The sequence below is a fragment of the Lithobates pipiens genome, unplaced genomic scaffold (genome assembly GCF_037356315.1).
Source record: "Lithobates pipiens isolate NorthernLeopardFrog02 unplaced genomic scaffold, aLitPip1_a1.2 Scaffold_7, whole genome shotgun sequence".
Classification (NCBI taxonomy): Eukaryota; Metazoa; Chordata; class Amphibia; order Anura; family Ranidae; genus Lithobates; species Lithobates pipiens.
In genome coordinates, this window is record NW_027507892.1 from 3,136,087 (window position 1) to 3,162,608 (window position 26,522).

General features: G+C 47.6%; 1 protein-coding gene across 1 annotated transcript in view; it reads right to left on the minus strand.

Moving 5' to 3' along the window:
- The window catches only part of LOC143959303 (leucine-rich repeat-containing protein 28), a 112,122-nt gene extending 105,957 nt beyond the window's left edge, over positions 1 to 6,165 (minus strand). The window contains exon 1 of the mRNA XM_077467995.1: positions 6,010 to 6,165. The gene's annotated coding sequence lies outside the window, so the exon portion shown is untranslated. The remainder of the gene's footprint in view (positions 1 to 6,009) is intronic.
- Positions 6,166 to 26,522: the final 20,357 nt, after the last annotated feature.

Here is a 26,522-nt window from a genome sequence, read left to right on the forward strand (position 1 = left end):
ATAAACCCCGCCTCCCGAACTTCTTAAAGGGGCGTGAGTTGGCGGTGCCAAAAGGTCACTCAGGGCCCTCCAGAGGTGCACTTTCACTGCTGCAGGCGCTTCCATCCTAACCAGGTCTTCCTTCCAGGATCGCTCGCTCTGGCCGGATCGCAATGATGTCACTCTTGTGCATGCACACGGGAGTCACGAATTGCGACATGGTGCTCTGCATTCTACAGCACACTCTGTGTACCCGATGCGGAGCGCCATCGTCTACTGCCAATGTGAACATCTCCTAAAGGGCGCAAGTTTAGGAGATATTCACTGTATTTACAGGTAAGCCTAATGCCCCGTACACACGATCGGATTTTCCGACAACAAATGTTGGATGTGAGCTTGTTGCCTGAAAGTCCGACCGTGTGTGCGCTCCACCGAACATTTGCTGTCGGAAATTCTGCCAACAAATGTTGGCTAGCAGGTTCTCAAGTCAAAACTTTGTTGTCGGAATTTCCAATCGTGTGTACACAAGTCCATCGCACAAAAGTTATACACATGGTCGGAATCAAGCAGAAGGAGTTGCACCGGCTATTGCACTTCCTTTTTCTCGACTCGTTGTACATCTTGTACGTCACCGCGTTCTCACGCTCGTAATTGTTGGCCAACATTTGTGTGACTGTGTGTATGCAAGACAAGTTAGAGCCAACAACCGTCAAACAAAATTCCATGGTTTTGTTGTCGGAAAGTCCAATCGCATGTACGAGGCATTACAGTTTACTACCACTTTAAAGAACCTTCCCAACACAGTGCACTTAAAGCGGGGTTCCACCCTAAAGTGGAATGTCCACTCATTGGAACCCTCCCCCCCTCTGGTGTTCACAGTTGGCACCTTTCAGGGGGGTGCAGATACCTGTCTAAGACAGCGTGGATCATTCCTATTGCACTGCACGACTCGCGCATGCGCAGTAGGGAACTGGGAAGTGAAGCCACAACGCTTCACTTCCTGATTTCCTCACCTAGAATGGTGGCGGCAGCAGCCGAACGATCGATCGGCCTCCGACATCACTGGACCCTGGGACAGGCGAGTGTCCATTTAACCAGTTCCCGACCGGCACACGCAGATGTACGTCGGCAGAATGGCACGGGCAGACATATTGGCGTACAGGTAAGGTCCAATCTTCAATGCTGCCCTGCCATCGCGAGCGATCCGCCGGCGGCGCGCTCGTGTGCCGGTCGGGACCCCCATGAGCCCGGTCGCGGGTCCCGCGGACTCGATCTCCGTGGGCATACCCGCGATCGTCTCATGGGACGGCTGATTGGAGGAAATGCCGTGTAAACAGCATTTCCCCATTCTGCCTAGCAACTAGTGACGCTGATGTGATTGGAGCAGAGATCAGTGTTCCACAAAATGAAAGCCCAGCCCCCACACAGTTAGTAACACACCCCTAGGAACACTTAACCCCTACACTGCCACCCACTGGTTAACCCCTTCACTGCCAGTGTCATTTACACAGGAATCACTGCATTTATATAGCAGTGATTGCGCCTGTATAAATGACAATGGTCCCAAAAATGTGTCAAAAATGTCCGATGTGTCCGCCGCAATGTCGCAGTCACAATAAAAAAAATTTTAAAAAACGCTGATCGCCGCCATTACTAGTGAAAAAAAAATAATAAAAAATTATTAATAAAAATGCCATAAAACTATCCCTATTTTGTAAACGCTATAACTTTTGCGCAAACCAATCAATAATCTCTTATTGCGATTTTTTTTACCAAAAATATGTAGAAGAATACGTATCGGCCTAAACTGAGGGAAAAAAATGTTTTTTTATATATTTTTGGGGGATATTTATTATGACAAAAAGTAAAAAATAATGCGTTTTTTTTTTCAAAATTGTCACTCTATTTTTGTTTATAGCGCAAAAAATAAAAATCGCAGGGGTGATCAAATACCACCAAAAGAAAGCTTTATTTGTGGGAAAAAAAGGACGTCAATTTTGTTTGGGAGCCACGTCGCACGACCGCGCAATTGTCAGTTAAAGCAAAGCAGTGCCGAATCGCAAAAAGTGGTCTGGTCTTTGACCAGCAAAATGGTCCGGTCTGTAAGTGGTTAAAAGTCAGCAGCTGTAGTATTTATATCTGCTGGCTTTTAATAATTTTTTTCCCAGTGAAATCCCTCTTTAAAAATTGCACACAGCAGGAAAAAACAAAAAAAACAAAGAAAGCCGAAAGACAGAATGAAATGAGCTTCAAATGCTCTCCTCCTTGTAAAAATGCTGTGTCCCTGGCTGCAATGCTGGTGACTTACAATACATTTTAGTCACTTGCTCAGAATAAGTAAACGAGGCATCGGAGTGAAGTGAGAACGCCGATCTTCTTGGTCAGAGACTTGGACAGTGTTGCAGTCACTGGATCTGTATAATGCCCTGTAAACACGGCCGGACATTCCGGCGACAAAATCCGTCCGATTTTTTCAGACAGATTTTGGCCCAAACCTGTCTAGCATACACATGGTCGCACAAAGTTGTCGGAAAATCCGTATGTTCAGAACACCGTGACGTAGAACGCGTACGACGGGACTATAAAGAGGCCAGTAGCCAATAGCATTCGTCTCGTAATTTGTTCTGAGCATGCGTGGCGCTTTGTGCGTCGGAATGGTCTACACACGATCGGAATTTAAATGATCGGATTTAGTTGTCGGAAAATTTTAGATCCAGATCTCAAAAACTTTATGTGTCGGAAATTCTGACAGATGGAGCCCACACACACAATCGGATTTTACGACAACTCGATCCGATTGCACATTTTCCATCAGAAAGTCTGACCGTGTGTGCAGGGCATTACAGTGACTGACATTCGCAGAAGAAGAGGTCAGCATTGGCAGCCTTTGTATTTCTCACAGCCAGTGGTGGGACAAGGGCGATCGGCGCCCAATGGGAAGATGCTAAATTGCACCCCCCCCTTCACCGGACACAAGATTTACACACAGATTTGATGTCAGAGGACACATTAATAACCCCCAGCATTGGTCTCAGAAGACAAATTAATAACCCCCAGCATAGATGTCAGTGGATACATTAATAACCCCCAGCATGGATGTCAGTGGATACATTAATAACCCCCAGCATGGATTTCAGTGGATACATTAATAACCCCCAGCATGGATTTCAGTGGATACATTAATAACCCCCAGCATGGATTTCAGTGGATACATTAATAACCCCCAGCATTGGTCTCAGAGGACACAGGGAATGAGAGGACATGTGGAAGGAGGAAAGGAAAGAGGGGACATGTGGGAGGTGAAGGTTAAGCTACAGGTTGAGGGAGGAACAGAATGGAGGGAGGCGAGGAAAAGAATGAGAGGGGGAGGGGAGAAAGGAGGGATGGAGGGGGAGGATGAGGGGTGAAGGGAGGAATGAGGGGATTGAGGTGGTTGGGGGGGGGGAGGAATGGGGACCGGGGGGGAGAGGAATGAGGATGGGGGGGAGGAATGAGGACCGGGGGGGGGAGGAGGAGGAGGAATGAGGACCGGGGGGGAGGAGGAGGAATAGACCGGGGGGGGAGGAGGAATGAGGACCGGGGGGGAGGAGGAGGAGGAGGAATGAGGACCGGGGGGAGGAGGAGGAATGTCGCCCGGGGGGAGGAGGAGGAATGTCGCCCGGGGGGAGGGGGGAGGAGGAATGAGGACCGGGGGAGGAATGAGGACGGGGGGGGATGAGGACCAGGGGAGGAGGAAGGAGGAATGAGAACGGGGGAGGAGGAAGGAGGAATGAGGACGGGGGGAGAAGGAAGGAGGAATGAGAACGACGGGGGGGGGGGGAGGAAGGAGGACCAGGGGGGGAGGCGGAGGAGGACGGGGGGGGAGGAAGGAGAGCCAGGGGGGGGCGAGGAGGAAGGAGGACCACAGGGGGAAGGCAGGAGGACAGGGGGAGGAGGAAGGAGGACGGGGGGGTAGGAGGGCCGGGGGGGAGGAGGAAGGAGGACCGGGGGGAGGGAGGAGGACCGCGGGGGGAGGCAGGCAGACAGGGGGAGGAGGAGGATGGGGGGGGGGAGGAAGGAGGACCGCGGGGGAAGAGGAAGGAGGACCGGGGGGGAAGAGGAAGGAGGACCGGGGGGGAAGAGGAAGGAGGACCGCGGGGGAAGAGGAAGGAGGACCGCGGGGGAAGAGGAAGGAGGACCGTGGGGGGAAGAGGAAGGAGGACCGTGGGGGGAAGAGGAAGGAGGACCGGGGGGAGGAGGAATGAGGACCGGGGAGGAGGAGGAATGAGGACCGGGGAGGAGGAGGAATGAGGACCGGGGAGGAGGAGGAATGAGGACCGGGGAGGAGGAGGAATGAGGACCGGGGGGAGGAGGAATGAGGACCGGGGAGGAGGAGGAATGAGGACCGGGGAGGAGGAGGAATGAGGACCGGGGAGGAGGAGGAATGAGGACCGGGGAGGAGGAGGAATGAGGACCGGGGAGGAGGAGGAATGAGGACCGGGGAGGAGGAGGAATGAGGACCGGGGAGGAGGAGGAATGAAGACCGGGGAGGAGGAGGAATGAGGACCGGGGGGGGAGGAGGAATGAGGACCGGGGGGGGGAGGAGGAATGAGGACCGGGGGGGAGGAGGAATGAGGACCGGGGGGGGAGGAGGAATGAGGACCGCGGGGGGAGGAGGAAGGAGGACCGCGGGGGAAGAGGAAGGAGGACCGCGGGGGAAGAGGAAGGAGGACCGCGGGGGAAGAGGAAGGAGGACCGTGGGGGGAAGAGGAAGGAGGACCGGGGGGAAGAGGAAGGAGGACCGGGGGGAGGAGGAATGAGGACCGGGGAGGAGGAGGAATGAGGACCGGGGAGGAGGAGGAATGAGGACCGGGGAGGAGGAGGAATGAGAACCGGGGAGGAGGAGGAATGAGGACCGGGGGGGGAGGAGGAATGAGGACCGGGGGGGGGAGGAGGAATGAGGACCGGGGGGGGAGGAGGAATGAGGACCGGGGGGGGGAGGAGGAATGAGGACCGGGGGGGGGAGGAGGAATGAGGACCGGGGGGGGGAGGAGGAATGAGGACCGGGGGGGGAGGAGGAATGAGGACCGGGGGGAGAGGAGGAATGAGGACCGGGGGGAGAGGAGGAATGAGGACCGGGGGAGAGGAGGAATGAGGACCGGGGGGGAGGAGGAATGAGGACCGGGGGGGAGGAGGAATGAGGACCGGGGGGGAGGAGGAATGAGGACCGGGGGGGGGAGGAGGAATGAGGACCGGGGGGGAGGAGGAATGAGGACCGGGGGGGAGGAGGAATGAGGACCGGGGGGGAGGAATGAGGACCAGGTGGGCGGAGGAATGAGGACCAGGTGGGGGGAGGAATGAGGACCAGGTGGGGGGAGGAATAAGGACCGGGTGGGGGGAGGAATGAGGACCGGGTGGGGGGAGGAATGAGAACCGGGTGGGGGGAGGAATGAGGACCAGGTGGGGGGAGGAATGAGGACCAGGTGGGGGGAGGAATGAGGACCGGGTGGGGGGAGGAATGAGGATGGGGGGGATGTAACGGAATGAGATGAGGGATGGGGGAGGGGAGAGAGGAGCGGGGGAAGGTTGAGCTACAGGTGTATGGAATGAAGGGCAGGTAGGTGGGGGTGGGGGAGTGAGGGTGAATGAGGGGCAGGTAGGTGGAGTGAATGAGGGGCAGTTGGAGGAATGGGGGAGGTTTGAGGCACAGGTTGGGGATAAATGAGCGGCAGGTGGGTGGAAATGGAGGACAGGTAGGTAGGTGGGGACTGAGGAAAAGGTGGGGGGTAAATGAGGGTCAGTAGGAGGAATGGGGGATGAGGAGAGGATTGAGCTACAGGAGGGGGGAATGAGGGGGAACTAGGGGGAGGGTGCAGGACATGGAGTATCCCTCTAAATCCGAGAACACTTCAGGATAACACGGGTGATGAGCCCGGAGTGGATGCTCTCAGTGGGACTGACAGTTGCGGGTGTATCACCTGACCCGTCTCCAGTCACACCGGGTGATGAGGGGAGCGGTAGGTGTCCCCCCTCACTGCCCGCTTCACTCACCTCCTCACTGCTCCTGAACTCCACACTGATAAACCAGCTGCAGCCATGAAACCCTCATCCTGATTGGCCCCTCGGGGACGTACCCTCATCCTGATTGGGCACGGAGGACGTCCTCTCACCCTGATTGGCCCTAAGGGATGTAGCGCATGCCGATTGCTTAGAACGCAAAGTGGGCGTGATTACTCGTGCAACGACGTTTGCCAGAATACCTGTTTGTAGCTCTGCTCGCTCCCTATTGGCTGGGCATCGGTATGTTTTTTTTTTTTCCTGTAGGCGCCTCTCATTGGATAGAATCAGAGAGACAGCCTAACTTCAGTGAGGGGAACAAAGCAGTGTGTGACACGCCTCCCGGCTCTGAGCTGTGTGTAGTCAGTCATTGGCTGGAGGCGGCTTCCTGCAGCTCTCAGTCACTACCAATTCTGTGTAAACTACAAATCCCACCATACAGGGGGGAGGGGAGGGGGATGTACACTGTGGTACTAGGAGCTGGTAAAGTCTGGCAGTACCCTGAGACCCCTTTCACACTGAGGCGTTTTTCAGGCGTTTTTCAGGCGCTAAAAACAGCACCTGAAAAAAGCCCTCGGGCTTCCACACTGGGGCGGTGCGCTGGAGGGAGTCACAAACAATCCTGTCAGCAGCGGTGGAGGAGCAGTGAAAGCCCCGATCCTCCACCACTCCTCCTCATTGAAATCAATGGGCAGCACTGCCGGCAAAGCGTCACCGCAGGCTTTACCGCCGACACCCGGGCGCTTTCAGTGTGAAAGGGCTCTTATATTATATATAGCAGGGTATCTGCGCTAAACCCAAAAAACAAATGAATTGGTATACAGTATATATATATATATATATATATATATATATATATATATATATATATATATATATATATATATATATATATATATATATATAGCACTAACCCCCGAAGGAGCTACTGGTTAGATTTGGGCTTACCGTTATCTTCTGTTCTCCTGTGGTAGATGGCCCAGTAACTTGAGAGACTGACGACAGATCCACTTAAAGGGATTTTATTTGCAGAACGTAGACAATGAACAGTCTCTTAAAATGGGATCAGAGGGTTGGAAAGGAAAAAGTCCGGCGGACTTGGTCCGGCAAACAATCCGCCGGACTTTATAACGAACGGACTTGGCCACACACGGACACTCCGAAAGTCCGGCGATTTCTAATGCGATGACGTACAGCACGTACGACGGGACTAGAAAAAGGAAGTTCAATAGCCAGTAGCCAATAGCTTCCTTCTCGTACTTGCTTCAGAGCATGCGTCATTCTTAGTCCGTCGGACTAGCACACTGACGAACGTATTGTCCACTGAAAGCCAAGTCAAAACTACTTTCTAAGTCCGCCGGACTTTTACGATGAAAAAGTCCGCTGGGGCCCACACACGATCGAATTGTCTGGTGTATTGTGGCAATTCGATCGTGTGTACGCGGCATTAGTGTCAAAGTCATGTATTGAAGAACTTGCTTACTTTGACTGCATCCAGAGAATAGCCATTCGCAACTGGATGATCACTCATATTGGACAGTCCTTCTCTCACAAGGCCTAGCAACCAACAAGGTGCTTACTCAGGAACAAGTCTCTGCCACAGACGTTGTTATAGAACACGTAGGAAAACTAAACTTGAAGAACACCCGTAGTATAGCTGGATCTTTCAGCCAGCTTGGCGATATCCATGAGACCGGATTCTCTTGGGTACTCCAGCCCTTCCAGGCTCTTACTAAGAAACCAACCCGTACGTGGTGTTCTTCTGAAGAGTCCTCCCCTGGAATGCTTGAAATCACTGGGTCTCTCCCAAACCAGAGACGGCACCCAACCACCTCAGAATCCTTCTTTAGTTCCCTTGCCTCAGGCTAGCCAGCCCCGAGACATCAAGATCGGGTGGATCCACACCCCAGGCCATAGCCTTCCTGGGGGCTGGTCAGGAGGACCAGGACCATGAAGTCAGTACAACATTGTGGACCGGAACCCTGAACCATGTGACGTCTGCATCTTAAATACCCTCTCCCAGAAAGCACAGCAAGAGCGCCACTCCCTCTGGACGGGCTCTGAGAGAGAGTAAATTAAGCACCCAGCCAGACCATAGTTCCATACATGCCAGAAGAAACAGTGCCCCCTGTGGCCAGGCTGAACATCTCATTGTCCAGTTAGACGATGCTGAAGTCCAAATTTAGACATTTGTACCCAAACCAAACTGCAGTTCAGGCATAACTTTAACTTTGAAAAACGCATATATATATATATATATATATATATATATATATATATATATATATGTAGCGCCGGCTCCTGAAGAGCACGCACTATTTGTTTTTTTCAATTTAAAATTCCTAAAACTGCAGTTTGATTTCAGTATCAGTCTAGTTGGATTGCACTGGGCTCTGCTTGGCCACAGGTGTCGCTGTCACTTCTGGCAAGTGTGAGAACACAGTTTAGCTAGGCGCATTGAATGCAACTCTTTCACGGAACCAGCCCAGTGGGAGTGTCATCTTGCTGTGCATTCTGGGAGAGGGTACTTAGGGTACTGACATCACATGCTTCTGGGTTCCGGTCCAGAAGATCTTTCTGTCTGTTTGGTCCTGGTCCTCCTGACCATCCCCCATGGCCCTCATGGCCTGGGGTGCGGATCCATCCAATTCAAAGGCAAAGTAACTGGAAGGAGGATTCAAAGGTGGTCCGGTGCCCTCTCATCTGTGGAGAGGCCCAGCAACTGAGGAAGCAACCAGGGGAGGACCCTTCGGGAGAAGGCCACGCAAGAGGCTGGCTTCTCAGAAAGAGCCTGGAGGCTTAGTTGAAAGACGCCAAGTGAATCTACACTCGTATGGTATCGCCGGACCGGCTGCAAGATACTGGTACCGTATGAGGGCTCTCTAAATTTGTCGACCTCCTTCAGTTACTACAAGTGTTCTACAACAAGTCTGTGGCAGAGACTTTATTCACAAGCGTTCTACATGCAAGTCTGTGGCAGAGACTTTATTCACAAGCGTTCTACATGCAAGTCTGTGGCAGAGGCTTTGCTCTATTTGAACACTCTATTGGCTGCTAGGCCTAGTAACAGGATGTCTATCCAGTGATGACACGTGACACTGATGTGGAACTGATGATAGATGGCACTGATACGTGGCACTGATGACACGTGACACTGATGATAGATGGCACTGATATGTGGCACTGATGACACATGACACTAATGTGGCACTGATGACAGATGGCACTGATGACACTGATAACAGATGGCACATGTCACTGACAGGTGAATGAATGAATGAAATACTTGTATCGCGCACAATGCGAACTGAATCGCCTCTAGGCGCTGTGGCGAGCTTTGATCATCTGCTAAAAGAGGAAGGTCTTCAGTTTTTTCCTAAAAGCCAGGTGATTTTCTTCCTGGCGGATGTTGATTGGTAGAGCAGGTGGCACTGGGGACAGATGGCACTGACAGGTACTGTGAGCACTGTATTCACTGTGTTTTATTTAGTGTTCACTCACAGAATCTGCAGTACAAGTCGCTCTCCCTCCTCACAGGCGGTCTCTGTGTAAGGAGGGAGAGCCGGCAACGAGAGATGATCTCATATGTTTAAATTTGAGATCATCTCTCATTGGACACACCGATCGAGTGCTAAATGGCCGTTGTGATTGGCCATTTAGCACTCGATCTGTGATTGGGCGTGTCCCTTGGACACGGCCAACACAGATTTTCCCCGATCCGCGCCCGTAGCGGTGTGCGGGGAACAAGTAGACAGGAAGACATCCAGGGACGCCCTCCCGGCAATTAAGGGCCGCGCTTTAGCCGTCTTTCGGCTATAGTGCGGGTGTGGAGTGGTTAAACTGTATACTCCCAAAAGTGCTTGACCCGATGCAAACAAACAGGACACACTTCTCAGAGGAACAAATGATTTTTCTGTTCATCAAACAAAGTAAGTAAAACAGATGTGATGGATCACAAATTATAGAGATCGGATAGGCACACACAGGAAGGATCACTTGGCCAAAAAAAAAGGGAATGTATCCACAGGCTCTTCCAATAGCGGGATCCCTCCTCCTGTAGCGGCTTTCCTCTGCTGCCATATTCCTCACAGAGCCTTCAGCAAGACAAACGCCACCGTTGGATATATTATGAAATGGAAAGAAGAGGCTTCATGGTGCAGTACTCAAATTAAAAGGTGTTTATTCTTAAGAAATCGGAGGCATTGACATCCAAACAAAATGGCATTCAGTGTATTAAAACCAGCAGTGGCTCAAGTCAGCCAGTGCGCGGTGACGTCAAGACCTGTAGCTCCACCCAATGTGTTTCCCCGTACAAGGCTTCGACTGAGAACCACAGCCTCCGTTCCCAGTCAAAGCTTTGTATGGGGAAACATGTTGGGTGGAGCTAAGGGTCACTGATGAGGCGCAAAGGATAGGCACTGATAGGTGACACTGATGGGCACTGATAGGGGACACTGATGGGCACTGATAGCAGACACTGATAGGTGACACTGATGGGCACTGATAGGCGGCACTTATAGGGGACACTGATGGACACTGATAGGCGGCACTGATAAGGGACTCTGATGGGCACTGATAGGTGGCACTGATGGGCACAGATAGGTGACACTGGTAGGCACTGATAGGCAGCACTGATAGGTGACACCGATGGGCACTGATAGGTGGCACTGATGGGCAGTGATAAGTGACACTGACAGACACTGATAAACGACACTGATGGGCAGAACTGATAGGGGACACTTATGGTCATTGATAGGCGGCACTGATAGGGGACACTGGGCACTGCTAGGCCGCACTGATGGGCACTGACAGATGACACTGATGGGCGGCACTGACAGGTGGCACTGATGGGCACTGATAGGTGACACTGACAGACACTGATAGACGACACTGATGGGCAGAACTGATAGGGAACACTTAGCCCTTGTACACACGGTCGGAGATTCTGACGGAATGTGTCCTATCGGACAGTTTTGTCGGATATTCCGACTGTGTGTGGTCTCTATCGGACTGTTTCCGTCGGAGTATCCGACGGACCAAGTTTTCCAACTTGTTGGTAAAATTTTCCAACAAAATGCTCCGATCGGACATACTACGATCATGTGTAGAGAATTCCGAACGGACAAAGTGCCACGCATGCTCAGATCAAATTCCTACATCAAAGCTATTGGCTACTAGCCTGAACGTAGTCCCGTCGTAACGAAATAACGTCATCACGTTCTGAAAGATCGGATTTTCCAACAACTTTGTCCGACCGTGTGTATGCAACAGTTTCGGACAAAATCCGACGGACAAAATCCAACAGATTTGGTTGTCGGAATGTCCGACCGTGTGTACAAGGGCTTATGGACACTGATAGGCAGCACTGATAGGGGACACTGGGCACTGCTAGGCGGCACTGATGGGCACTGACAGATGGGACACTGATAGGTGATACTGAAGGGCACTGCTAGATGACACTGATGGGCACTGATAGATGACACTGATAGGCAGCACTGATAGGTGACACTGATAGGCAGCACTGATAGGGGACACCGAAGGGCATTTATAGGTGGTACTGATGGACATGGATAGGTGGCACTCATAGGCACTAACAGGCATCACTGATGGGGACTGATTGGCAGCACTGGTGGGGCTGCGCTGATGATCAGGACACTGATTATCAGTGTAGATTTCCCTTGTGTGGATTTGCCGGTTATCAGTTCTCCTCTCCTCATGCGCTGTCAGCATGAGAAGAGTATTGCCAATAACCGATAAATTCTCTTTTCGCTGTGATCAGCTGTTATATGACAGCTTCCCGGCATAGTGTAACCACACCATAGCCGTCATTCAGCTTTAGCATGGTCAAGAAGAGGGTAAAGAACTAAACCCTCCTATCCTATACAGCCAGGGCTGCTGCCATCTTGGCCTTGTTTGATTTGCAACTGCCATGCTGCTGTACATGTGATCAATTATGACTCTGATATGCAGCACTGATGTGGAGGCACTGAAATGCAGCATTGATGGGCACTGGTAGGTGGCACTGCTGGACACTGGTAGGCGGCACTGATAGGCGGCACTGATGGGCGGCAAGGATAGGCTGTACTGATGGGCACTGATAGGCAGCAAGGATAGGCTGTACTGATGGGCACTGATAGGCAGCAAAGATAGGCTGTACTGATGGGCACTGATAGGCTGCACTAAACCCTCCTATCCTATGCTACCAGGGAAGCTGCCATCTTGGCCTTTGTTTGATTTGCAACTGCCATGCTGCTGTACATGTGATCAATTATGACTCCAGCCATTTGATAGCTTGACAGTTTGGCTGAGAACACAAGCAACTGTGACAGAAATGAATTACGGCATTTCCTTGAACGGAACTGTTTTGAGAGCGCCAAATTCTGCTTCAACTGTTTCCGAAAACAGTTCCATAAAAAAAGGCAGTGTCACAGTTGCTTGTGTTGTCAGATGAACTGTCAAGCTATCAAAAGGCTGGTGTTATACCTAATCACATGTACAGCACCATGGCGGTTGCAAATCAAACAGAGGCCAAGATGGTGGCTTCCTTGGCTGTATAGGGTAGGGGGAGTTTAGTTCCATTTTAAAGCAAAACTGAATCAGGCAAAAAATCCCTTCACTGCCAAAGCAGAACTAAAAGGACAACATTTGTGCCAACTTTGGCGTGCAACCTTGACAGAACTTTGGATGGGTGCAACTTGAATACAAATTTGGCTTTGACCAGTGATAATGGACAACTGTTGCACACAAGTTTCATAGTTAGTAAGGTTGAATAAAGACACCAGTCCATCAGGTTCTACCAGATTGAGTGTCTACAATTGCCCCTGGACATTGTACACTCACATCAGTCCCTACCCTATCCATGTGCCTGGCCCCTTTCAGGGCACTGGGCGCATAAATCCCTAAGGCAAGGATGGGGGGGGGTGGGGGGTTTTGAAGCAACTGCTCTAATAGACTTCAAAATAGGGTGAGCTCAGGGCGCATAGCATTGGGTCCGAAGCTCACCCAGTTGTGTTACAACATAATTTGAAAATTCGCTGTTGCAACACTGAACCTCCTCCAGGCTAATCGGTCAGCAGGGTCTGATACCCGTCACCCGATTGGCTGAAAGGACAGGTGATCCTTTTGGACACCTAGGAGGAGGGGAGGAGAAGCACGGCGGAAGCTGCGGTGATCTCAGAAGAGTAGAGGACACAGGAGACCCTGCCAGATGCCCGCTGCAGCCTGATCCCCTGCCCCATGTGCCCACCAATCCCTGCCGCTGTGTGCCCGCCATTCCCCGATGTGCCCACAGATTCCCGCCACTGTGTGCCCACCGATCCCTGCCATGCTGCTTGATGATCCCCAATGTGCCCGCTGATCCCCGTAGTTGATGGGGTAAGTGCTGGTAGACCGGCAGATACCAGGGCAAGGGGTTGTGTTCGTGTTCGCCCCCCACCCAAATAAAAATCCACCAGCCGCCACTGACATTCAGGTATGACTTTCATGCAACTTCTGAGGGTTAACAAGTTTCATGAAAGTCATACCAAAGTAGTACTACTCTGAAGTTGCTGCAACTTTACGTCATGCATCTATGAATGGTTATCATTGGAAAACAAGGGGAACGACCTGCACGCAACTTTGATGTCCAAAGTTGCATGACAAGTCACACAAGTTTGAATGGAGCTTTAGGGAGGGTTATAATGTTTCACTTTTATTTTGCCATCTGTGTCCCATCGGGGAGATTTCCCTTCACTTCCTGTCTCATAAGCCAAAACGGGAAGTGAGAGGAAATCCCTCCAAAGTGAGGAAATCCCTGCTTGTCACCAGAACTAGTGTCCCCATTGGAAGATTTTCCTTCTTTTCCTGTTCTGGGGACAACCCAAAATTTGGCATTTTCTTTCACTTTCTGTGATACCCGTCCAATAGGGAGGGTGAATCTCCCTAATGGGGGCACAAACAGCAATAAAAAACTGTCAGGGAGTCTAATCCCTCTTCACTCTATACAAAACAAAATAAAAACCAAAGTTTTGCCTTTAGTTATAGTTTAACCTCTTGCCGATTGGCTCACACCGATATACGTCTGCAGGAGGGCACATACAGGCATATTAACGTACCTGTGCGTTGCCCTTTAAGAAAAGGTCTGTGGGCGCGCACGCGAGTGTGATCGCGGGTCCCGCAGACTCGATGTCCACGAGTATACCCGCAATCGTCTCACGGTGAGGAAGAACGGGGAGATGCTAATGTAAACAAGCATTTCCCCATTCTTCCTAGTGACAGTGTCACTGATCTCTGCACTCTGTAATCGGGAGTGGTGATCAGTGTCATGTCACACACAGCCCCTCCCCCCTACAGTTAGAATCACTCCCTAGGACACACTTAAACCCTACAGCGCCACCTAGTGGTTAACACCTTCACTGCCAGTCACATTTACACAGTAATCAATGCATTTTTAATTGCACTGATCGCTGTATAAATGTAAATTGTCCCAAAGTAGCGCCAAAAGTGTCCGATCTGTCTGCCATAATGTCGCAGTCGTGATAAAAATCGCTGATCGCCGCCATGACTAGTAAAAAAAAATTATTAATAAAAATGACATAAAACTATCCCCTATTTTGTAGACGCTATAACTTTTGCGCAAACCAACCAATATACGCTTCTTGCGATTTTTTTTTTTTACCAAAAATATGTAGAAGAATACATATCAGCCTAAACTGAGGAAAAAAATTTTTTTAATGTATTTTTGGGGGATATTTATTATAGAAAAAAGTAAAAAATAATGCGTTTCTTTCAAAATGTAAGTTTTTTTTTGTTTATAGCGCAAAATATAAAAACCACAGAGGTGATCAAATACCACCAAAAGAAAGCTCTATTTGTGGGGCAAAAAAGGACATCAATTTTGTTTGGGAGCCACGTCGCACGACCGCGCAATTGGTAGTTAAAGCGACGCAGTGCGGAATCGCAAAAAGTGCTCTGGTCTTTGGCCAGCCAAATGGTCCGGGGCTTAAGTGGTTAACCACTTCCCGACCAAGCACTGTAGATTTACTGCTTCAGTGTTGGCCGGCTGCACAGAATCGTGTACATAAACGTGATTCTGCTGTCCCGGGTAGGGGACACGCGCACGCTGCAGGCGCGCCAGCTGTGCTGCGATTGGTCACAGCACAAGCCAATCAGCAGGTGCCGGATAATCGATGACCACCGACAGCCGCTGATGGGCAAGGAGAAAGACAGGACAGAGCTCTGCCTAAGTAAACAATGCAGAGCTCTGTCCTGTCAGTGGGGTGTGCTCTATTTTGTTTCCCTGCAAAGCACATCTCTTAGTAAAAGCAGCTCACAGTACACACTGGCTAGGCACACATTTAACCTTTTGATCGCCCCCTGATGTTTAACCCCTTTCCAGCCAGTATCCAATATACCAATACCAATGCTGGGAGTTGTTACTGCAGCCACCAATACCAATGCTGGTGGTTATTACTGCAGTCACCAATATCAATGTTGGCGGTTATTACTGCAGCCAGTCACTGATACCAATGCTGGGGGTTATTACTGCAGCCATCAATACCAATGCTGGGGGTTATTACTGCAGCCACTGATACCAATCCTGAGGGTTATTAATGCAGCCACTGATACCAATGCTGGGGGTTATTACTGAAGCCCCCGATACCAATGCTGGGAGTTATTACTGCAGCCCCCGATACCAATGCCGGGGGTTATTACTGCAGCCACTGATACCAATCCTGAGGATAATTAATGCAGCTACTGATACCAATGCTGGTGGTTATTATTGCAGCCACGGATACCAATGCTGTTTTTTTTTTTAATGCACCCCCCCCCCCCCGATACCAATGCTGGATCTTATTACTGTAGCCAATGCTGGGGGTTGTTACTGCAGCCACCAATACCAATGCTGGCGGTTATTACTGCAGTCACCAATATCAATGTTGGCGGTTATTACTGCAGTCACTGATACCAATGCTGGGGGTTATTACTGCAGCCATCAATACCAATGCTGGGGGTTATTACTGCAGCCACTGATACCAATCCTGAGGGTTATTAATGCAGCCACTGATACCAATGCTGGGGGTTATTACTGAAGCCCCCGATACCAATGCTGGGAGTTATTACTGTAGCCCCCGATACCAATGCTGGGGGTTCTTACTGCAGCCACTGATACCAATCCTGAGGGTTATTAATGCAGCCACTGATACCAATGCTGGGGGTTATTACTGCAGCCACGGATACCAATGCTGTTTTTTTTTTTACTGCACCCCCCCGATACCAATGCTGGATCTTATTACTGTAGCCAGTGATACCAATGCTGGGGGTTATCACTATTCCTGCAGCTCCTGATACCAATGCTGGGGGTTATTACTGCAGCCCCCAATACCAATGCTGGGGGTTATTACTGCAGCCACTGATACCAGTGCTGGGGGTTAGTACTGAAGCCACCTGTACCAAGGCTAGGGATTATTACTGCAGCCACTGATACCAATGCTGGGGTTTATTACTGCAGCCACCCATACCAAGGCTGGGGGTTTTTAATGTAGCAAGGTCCATAAAGGACATGGGTGAGCGAGTTTGGGGTGGAGGAACTTGACTGGTCTACACAGAGTCCTGACCTCAACTTGATAGAACACCTATCAAGGTGTTCTAGTGAGTGAAGATTGTGAGGCCTTCTCATCCAACATCCGTGCCTGACCTCACAAATGCACTGCTAGAAGAATGGTCAAACATTCCCATAGACACACTCCTAAACCTTGTGGACGGCCTTCCCAGAAGAGTTGAAGCTGTTATAGCTGCAAAGGGTGGGCCAACTCAATATTGAACCCTACGGACTAAGACTGGGATGCCATTAAAGTTCATGTGTGTAAAGCCAGGTGTCCCAATACTTTTGGTAATATAGTGTATCTTTACTGTGTTGATGATGACAGCCTACGTTCGCCGTTTAATTAATGCTAGTTGTAGACACATGAAAACATATAGTGGTGTGATGCATCAGTAGAATTACGTCTATTAGCCGGTGTACAAGGTCCCTTGGAAATGCAGTACGCATTGGGGTTGATTTACTAAAACTGGAGAGTGCAGAATCTGGTGTAGCAGTGCATGGTAGCCAATCAGCTTCTAACTTCAACTTGTTCAATTAAGCTTTGACAAAAAAAAAAAAAAAAAAAAAAAAACCTGGAAGCTGCACCAGATATATAACCCCATTATATAACCTCATTGGAAGGTAACTGTCACATACCTCCCAACTTTTTGCGATTTTGAGGGACACCTATCGGCAAAAGTATGCAGGCATAGGACACACCCCTTGCCACGCCCCCTTAAAGGAGAATTGTCCAAAAAACAAGATTGGTTAAACCCACAAGTGTTTTTTTTTTTTTTTTTTTTTTAACCACTACTATTCCTTTATATTGGCTTCTGGAATTTACAAATGCAGCAATTTAGAAACTGGATGAAAGGGAAACACTTTTTGAAAGATAAAAAGTGCATTTTATATAAAACTATATGGATCAGACCAAAATGAGGGACAGATTAAGAGGAATGAGGGACAGAGGGACATTGCTCCAAATCAGGGACAGTTGAGAGCTATCCTGTCGCTTTCTATTGTTAAATGTATGTAAATGTAATGGGGGTTATTTACTAAAGGAAAATCCACTTTGCACTGCAAGTGCACTTGGAAGTAAAGTCGCTGTAGATCCGAGGGGGACATGCAAGAAAAATAAACAAAACAGCATTTAAGCTTGCACATGATTGGATGATAAAATCAGCAGAGCTTCCCCTCATTTCAGATCTACCCCTTAGATTGAGAGCGACTGCCAAGTGCACTTGCAGGTCAAAGTGGATTTGCCTTTTGTAAATAACCCCCACTTGTCTCAGTTCTACATTGATAACATAAGCTGCAGGACACTTGGTGATGTTACTACAAATAGACAGGAGAGGGCAGCATAGTACTGAAATAAAATTGTATTCTTCATTTTCACTAAGACAGCAGAGGATTTCGGACATGTATTCTCCTGTAAGGAGGGGGGTGAATGGAAACACTGCAGTACAGTTATGTCTTGCAGGACCTGGAAAGACAATAATAATGTGATATTTGTAAAAACCAAAACTTGTTTTGTAGTAAAAATAGCTTTGTTCAATTAAATGTAACTAAAATCTGGGTAAATACAGATAAAAGCTGATGATATTTCCAACGCAGTAAAAAATAAATAAAGATTCTATAAAGTTAATGTCCGATTTGTCCGCCGCAATATCACAGTCCCACTATAAGTTGATGATCCCCGCCATTACTAATAAAAAAAAAAAATTCTATAAATATATCCCGTAGTTTTTTTAGATGCTGTAACTTTTGTGCAAACCAATCAATCAATCAATCAATCAATATATATATATATATATATATATATATATATATATATATATATATATATTTATTGATTGGTTACAGTGTCTACAAACTACGGGATATATATATATATTGATTGGTTTGCGCAAAAGTTATAGCGTCTACAAACTATGGAATATATTTTCAGAACTTTTATTTATTTTTTACTAGTAATGGTGGGGATCAGCAACTTATAGGGGGACTGCGATACTGCGGCGGACAAATCGGACACTAACTGACAATTTTTCAAGAACCTGTGACACCAATACAGTGATCAGTGCTAAAAATATGAACTGTCACTGTACTAATGACACTGCTGGGGAAGGGGTTAACATCAGGGGTGATCCAAGGGTTAAATGTGTGGCCAATGTGTTATTGTGTGTGCTGTTTTTACTAATCAATGTGCTTTGCAGGAAGTAAAAAAATCACATTGCTGCTGTCAGAAGAGAGCCCTGTGCTTGTTTACCTACACAGAGCTCTCTCTTCGGTAATGTCCGGAGCCGATCGTCAGGGTGCCAGCGATCAATCAGCAGCAGAACCCGCTGATTGGTTGGTGCTGCAGCCAATCGCAGCACAGCCAGAGCAGGACGTATATCTACAGTGGGCGGTCCGCAAGCAGTTAACTGACAATTGCGCTGTCATGCAACGCTATACACAAATTATTATATAGTATAATTTTTTCACACAAATAGAGCTTTCTCTTGGTGGTATTTGATTACCACTGCTGCTGATCACTGTAAACATGTCACTGGTGATGTCAGTGGCAGTTAGTTCCAACAAAGTGTCAGTTAGGGACTGTAAACTCTGTATGAATTGATTATAGCCTCAAGCCTATAGCCTGCGATAAGGCATTGCTTTTAACTGACAATTGCACAGTTATGCAACTCTGTACCCAAATAAAATGTATGAAATTTTTCCTCCCACAAATAGAGCTTTCTTTTGGAAGCATTTGATCAGCACTGGGTTTTTTTTTGGGGGTTTTTTTTTTGCGCTATAAACAACAAGGCACAAGTGGCTGCACATGATGGGGCATAAGTGGCTGCATATGATGGGGCACAAGTGGCTGCATATGATGGGCACAGTTGCTGCGTTTGATAGGCACATTGGCTGCGTTTGATGGGCACAGTTGCTATGTTTGATGCGGACAGTGGCTGCATTTGATGGGCACAGTGGCTGCATTTGATGGGCACAATGGTTGCATTTGATGGGCACAGTGAGGCTGCAATTGATGGGGGAGGGGGTTCAGTATTTTTCAGTTTGTCAGTTTGAGCACCAGCCGCCACTGTATAGCACCCTGATGTTTAGGCAGGGCTGCTATTAAATTTAGTTGTCAGGCGATAGTTGCCTTGGCCAATTGTTAGGAGATCAATTGATTTCCCCCTAATTCTGGAATTGCTGCACTTCTCTCTTCTGTCACTAGGTGGCCTGGTAGCTGGTGACATTGGAAAAAACAAGGGCATAGCAAAGACAGATTATGAATGAATGGGGTATCTCAGCCAATGGGAAGAGATTTCCGTGGGTCCCTTGGCCTGCAGGGAGATCCTATTTATTTGGGTGGAGTCAGATGATCAATTTTCTGTGCCACCTGGACGGCTGTCTGGGTGAGTGTGTGTTGTATTGCCCCGGGCTGCTAGGCAAGAGCCCGAGACATCTGGTTGCTAGACTATCTGAGGTCCTATCCAGAAGTACTGCAGGGTTGGGACTGCGGGCTTGTAGTCCAACCAGAAGTAACGTTTCTGCCAGCCAGGGAACCAGTCGAGGTTGGAGGTAGAGGGGAAGCTGTCGCCACTAAGGGACCATCCACCTTGCTACCGGAGACCATTGTGAGTAAGCTGAGGTAAGTACCAGAGCAGACTTCTCGCCAGCCGGGGAGAAGTAGGAAAGTATCAGCAAGTGCCAATTCAGGGACCCAGTGGGACAGCAGAGGTGACGCTTGTGGAGCATCAGTCAGTGCCAAGCCATGGACCCAGCAGGAAAACGGGGGTGATGCTTGAGGGAGAAACTGAGATCTAAAGTGGAAGAGCTCAGGGGATCCAGTGGCTAGTGGATCTGAAGTCTAGTAAAAAACTGGGAGCTCGTTGAGTGAAGACCCACCATGAGAGAGTGTGGGGAAAGCTGAGAACTGTTTGTGTTGCAAATAGTTGAATACCATTGTTGTTAGTACCTGCTACAAGATTGTTGCCATAGGAGAAAGCCGTCCTACCTATACAGAAGTGGTGTCCGGCTGGAGGCCTTCACCTGTATAGCTGTCTACCTATCAAAGTCTCTGAGTCTGCCAATTAACATTGCACCTACCTAAGGGGGTCCTGGCCCTAACTCTCTCTCCCACAGTTCTGTTTAATAGACAGTAATCTCTTTTTGCATTCTAAAAGTGTCTGGCACCCACCCTTTCATCTTGCATTACACCCACCATGCCTTGCAACCCACTCTACATGGAATGATGTCAGCTTTCCCTAACTTTGGAGGTCACCATTAGACCTCAAGGGGCCCTGGACTTTTCTTCAGTAACATGTAACAGATGGCTGTCAGAGATTGCAGACATACTAAATGATGGTCAGAGACCGTGGACATGCCATTTGTTTGGTTGGTGACTGGAGAAGTGCTGCAGAAGACAGTGAGAGACTGGGGACAGGGTACATGAGTGTCACATTCAGGGGACAGGCTCAGAGACCAATAGTCATAGCAGTAGGGTGGCTCCCACAAACCAGCTGGATAAGTTCACAAGCAGGTCATCCTGGCAAATGAAGCAGGCAGTCTAGGCACCAACCAGTATTCACCAGAGCTCTGGTGATTTATTGAACTCTCTCACTTCCGTTCCTCTACCGGTTTCAATGTCTGTCTGTCTATTGGGTCTGGTAGAGACAATTTTTCCAACAATGTCTGAGCAAACCTTTGCTAATATAGCACTATTCTATGCAAGAAAAGCTATTGCATAGCATTGGAAGAAACCTTGTCCCCCCACGCTTTCATATTGGAAGCAATTGGTAAATAATAACCTTCCACTGTATAGCGATACCTGCATGAATAGAGTGTGGGCAAAGTGGCTGCACAGCATAGACCGTCAATGGGGGGCTAGGATGTATGATATGTATGCTCCTATGTGAGAAATGTCTGAGGCTATTGGTGGGAGAATTATTGTCTATTGTAATTTGTTTTGCTTCTTATTTATTTCTCTATTTTTATTTTGGATTATTAATTTAAATATCAGATTTCGGAAAAGGTATTACTATATTTTCTTGTGTATGATGGTTTGTCGTGTCTTTGTATGTTTTGTCTGTAATTGAGAAATTTAATAAAAAGATTTATAAAAAAAAAAAAAAAAAGAGCTCCTGATGGTGGAGATGGGTTTTGCTTTGTGTTAGTACCGGGTTGCGGGCCTCGGGATTGTTCCAACTAGGAAGTAAGCAAGCCGGGGGCCAGCAGCAGATGTAGCAGGTAGGAAACAAGCAGAAGCGTAGTCAGTAAAGAAGCCAAAGGTTGGTAACAAGTTGTTCCAGGTTGGGATCAAGTAGAGGCGTAGTCAGTAAAGAAGCCAAAGGTTGGTAATAAGTCATTGCAGGTTGGGATTAAGCAGAAGCGTAGTCAGTAAAGAAGCAAAAAGGTCAGTAACAAGTGGTTGCAGGTTGGGATCATGTAGAAGCATAGTTGAGGAACAAGCCAAAGGTTGATAACGAGTGATAGGGAAGACAAGGACACCTGCAGGTATGCAAAGGAGCAAAGTATTGGCTGGAGAGCACAACAATCTGGCAAACAGGAAGTGCAAAGGCATGGCTTGAATAGGAAGTTCATGGGAGAATCAAGGAGTTTAAGGTTCATCAGAAACAAGGTAAAAAGAAAAATTATCCAAATGATCAGGAAGGATTCTGTCCAGCATCACAGGTGGCTCAGCAAGAAAAGCTACTGCCGGTCGTAGGTTAAGATCCTGGTCCTGACAATGAGGTTAGTAAAGTTCCTGCTAATATTTCTTTATAAATGAATGTTCCCACTACAGACTGCTGAGGCCCAAGGGATGCACAAGTACCAAAAGCCTGCAGGTTGGGCACCAGGGATCTATAAAAAAAAAAAGAAGGGGGATTTAGTTATTCCTCATGATGTTTGGTTTCATTTTCTACAATATATTGGAGAAATTACAGTTGGGATCTGATTGGACACTATTGGGCAACAGCTCCACTCTTCTGTGCTCTACTGTCTATGAATCGCTTTTACCGAGAGGTGGTTGGGCTGTAGTAATATGCTAGCAGGTTGCCCTCCAATACGTTGTTTCCACTGTTCTCTGCTGAAACCCTTTGACAGATGCAAAGCGCTGTTTTCATGGAACTGATGATTAACTTTCATGCTTTCAGAGTCTAACTTTCCATCTGGTGTAGGCACGCCGTCTGTGGAACTGAGAAGATTTATGTTTAACTCTTCTGCTACTTTGAACCACATAGACTATGAGTATTGGGATCACTTATGTATTTTTGTGTGCATTTTTGAAAGAGTGGTCTCTTCAAAATTTGGGTGTAGAAAACACAAACTGACTGCTGTGTGCACACTACTGTATATATGTACAAGTATGACAAATACTGCTTATCTTTATATAGGTAGGGACACCTGCCTTTACATACACACAAGAACTTTAATAGCATTCCAGTCTTAGTCCGTAGGGTTCAATATTGAGTTGGCCCACCCTTTGCAGCTATAACAGCTTCAACTCTTCTGGGAAGGCCGTCCACAAGGTTTAGGAGTGTGTCTATGGGAATGTTTGACCATTTTTCCAGAAGCGCATTTCTGAGGTCAGGCACTGATGGACGAGAAGACCTGGCTCACAGTCTCCGCTCAAATTCATCCCAAAGGTGTTCTATCAGGTTGAGGTCAGGACTCTGTGCAGGCCAGTCAAGTTCCTGCACCCCAAACTCACTCATCCATGTCTTTATGGACCTTGCTTTGTGCACTGGTGAGCAGTCATGTTGGAACAGGAAGGGGCCATCCCCAAACTGTTCCCACAAAGATGAGAGCATCAAATTGTCCAAAATGTCTTGGTAAGCTGACGCCTTAAGAGTTAACTTCACTGGAACTAAGGGGCCAAGCCCAACCCCTGAGGTCCATAAAGACTTGGATGAGCGAGTTTGGGGTGGAGGAACTTGACTGGCCTGCACAGTCTTTACCTCAATCCGATAGAACACCTTTGGGATGAATTAGAGTGGAGACTGCAAGGTCCGCCAGAAGTGGGGACAGGGTACCCGCCTGGAGGGGGGGAGGAGACAGATGAGCGGAAGTTCCACTTTTGGGTGGAACTCCGCTATAAACCTCATACTGGATTGGCTGAAGAAAACATCAATATATAGTTACATAGTTACATAGTAGGTGAGGTTGAAAAAAAAGTCCATCAAGTCCAACCTATGTGTGTGATTATATGTCATTTTTACATTGTATATCCCTGTATGTTGCGGTTGTTCAGGTGCTTATCTAATAGTTTTTTGAAACTATCAATGCCCCCCGCTGAGACCACTGCCTGTGGAAGGGAATTCCACATCCTTGCCGCACTTACAGTTTAGTTTAAGGTTAAACCTCTTTTCTTCTAATTTTAATGAGTGACCACGTGTCTTGTTAAATTCCCTTCTGCAAAAAAGTTTTATCCATATTGTGTGGTCACCAGTATGGTATTTATAAATTGAAATCATATCCCCTCTCAAGTGTCTCTTCTCCAGAGAGAATAAGTTCAGTGCTTGCAACCTTTCCTCATAACTAACATACTTGCCAACAACAGTCCAGATTTTCCCGGCACAATCCCAATTTTGGGACCCTCATCCCGATCGGAGGCTGTCCTGATAAAAATCCTGGGATTTTGCTTTTGTCCTGGGAAATCAGGACTGTTTTTGGCCCCTGGAGCTGCTTCTGGCTCCATATGGTCATCTCCATTGTCGAGAGATCTTTTTCCTGTTTCCCTCTAGCTCTCAGCTCAGATCCGAACTCCGCCCCTCCAGCCCTCTGCACTGCAGCTCCTCCCACTCTCTCTTGCAATGTTATTAGGCCATCTACCGCCTCGTCCGCCCCCCCCTGTTTTTATGTTGTTGTACTGAGACAGTTTTCCCCATGAAAACCGGAGGGGGTTTGTGCACTGGGGTGGTAGAAGGCCAAATAACATTACGAGGGAGAGTTGGAGAAGCTGCAGTGCAGAGGGCTGGGGGGGCGGAGATTAGGAGGAGCTGGAGTGCAGTAGGCTGGAGGGGCGGAGTTCCGATCTCAGCCAGGAGCCAGCTGAGAGCCAGGGGAAACAGGTTTTCTGGGAGAAACCAATGTGAGAGGCAGAGCCAAGGGACTGCACTGGGAACACCTGATGTAAGGAGGCACTCCGCTGGGGACACCTTATGTAAGGAGGGACTCCACTGGGGACACCTGGTGTAAGGAGGGACTCCACTGGGGACACCTGATGTAAGGAGGGACTCCGCTGGGGACACCTGATGTAAGGAGGCACTCCATTGGGGACACCTGATGTAAGGGGGGACTCTGCTGGGGACACCTAATGTAAGGAGGGACACCGCTGGGGACACCTGATGTAAAGAGGCACTTCGCTGGGGACACCTGATGTAAAGAGGCACTCCGCTAGAGGACGCCTGATGTAAGGAGGGACTCCGCTGGGGACACCTGATGAAAGGAGGCACTCTGCTGGGGACGCCTGATGTAAAGAGGCACTCCGCTGCCTGAGGACATGTGATGTAAGGAGGAACTCTGCTGGGGAAGCCTGATATAAGGAAGGACTTCGCTGGGGATGAAAATTTGAATTTGAAAATTCGGAATTCGAAAATTCAGAAATTCAACAATCCTAATTTCTGAAAATTCGGAATTCGGAAATTTGAAAATTAAAAAATCTGAAAATCTGAAAAAAATAAAGAAAATCAGTAAAATTCAACATAATAACTAACTAATAATAACTAACTATTAAATTATAGGTATTGGAATTTCCTTTCAAATTTGGCTGTTTGTGAACATGACGAGTACAAGTTTATCTGAAGTTACAAATCATCTGAAATAACAAATTCTGCATCTAAACAAATGGAATGGAACAAATTAATAATAAATAATAATAATAAAAAGGTTTTATTATTATTATTGTTATTTATTATTATTAGATCGTTACGTTCCATTTGTTTAGATACGGCATTCATTATTTCAGATAAATTCATACTTCACTACTCACTAACAGCTAATTTTGAAAGGAAATTCCAATAATTTAATAGTTATTATTAATTAGTTATTGTTTGAGATTTTCAGGTTTTTTGAATTTTCGGATTTTCCTTCTTTTGAATTTTCAGATTTTCATTCTTACTTTTGGATTTTCAAATTTCCAAAATTTCGAATTTCATAATTTTCGAATTTCATAATTTTCGAATTTCCAAATTTCCAAACTTCTGAATTTTCGAAATTTCGGATTTCCGAATTTGAAGTTTCCAATTTTCCAATTTCCGAAATTTTGAATCTTCGAATTTCGAATTTCCGAAATCTCCCATTTCCAAATTTCCAATTTCCGAAATTTCGACTTTCCGAATTTCAAATTACCACCGACGCCCGCCCGCCCCAGTGTGAAAGTGCCCTTAATGAAGGTACAACATTTAGCAGCTCACATATGTGGGCTGAATACAAATGCACGTCACACTTTTCACATATTTATTTGTAAAAAATTTGGAAAATCATTTATCATTTTTCTTCCACTTCACAACTATGTGTCACTTTGTGTTGGTCTATCACATAAAATCCCAATAAAACACATTTATGTTTTTGGTTGTAACATGACAAAATGTGGAAAGCTTCAAGGGGTATGAATACTTTTTCAAAGCACTGTATTAAGCAGAATGCATATGATTAGTATTACTAGCACACGTTGGGGTAGTAGACCTGACTTCAATCAATAATTCTGCTAATAAAGATCGATAATTAAGCGATGCCAGATAGTGTCACATAAAGTATCTAACATGTAGACTTGTACAGACTGAACACAAAGACACATGTGGGGCTCTTGCACTTTTTGCTGCCAGCACAAGCATAAAATACCTGACATCTAGAGGACAGGTGGAAACCAGATTTGCGGATCCTACTTTTATAAATAGTTCCTCCTGTTCTTCTTTATCAGTTTCAAAGCAGGTGGCACTTTGTCACAGCTCCCTTT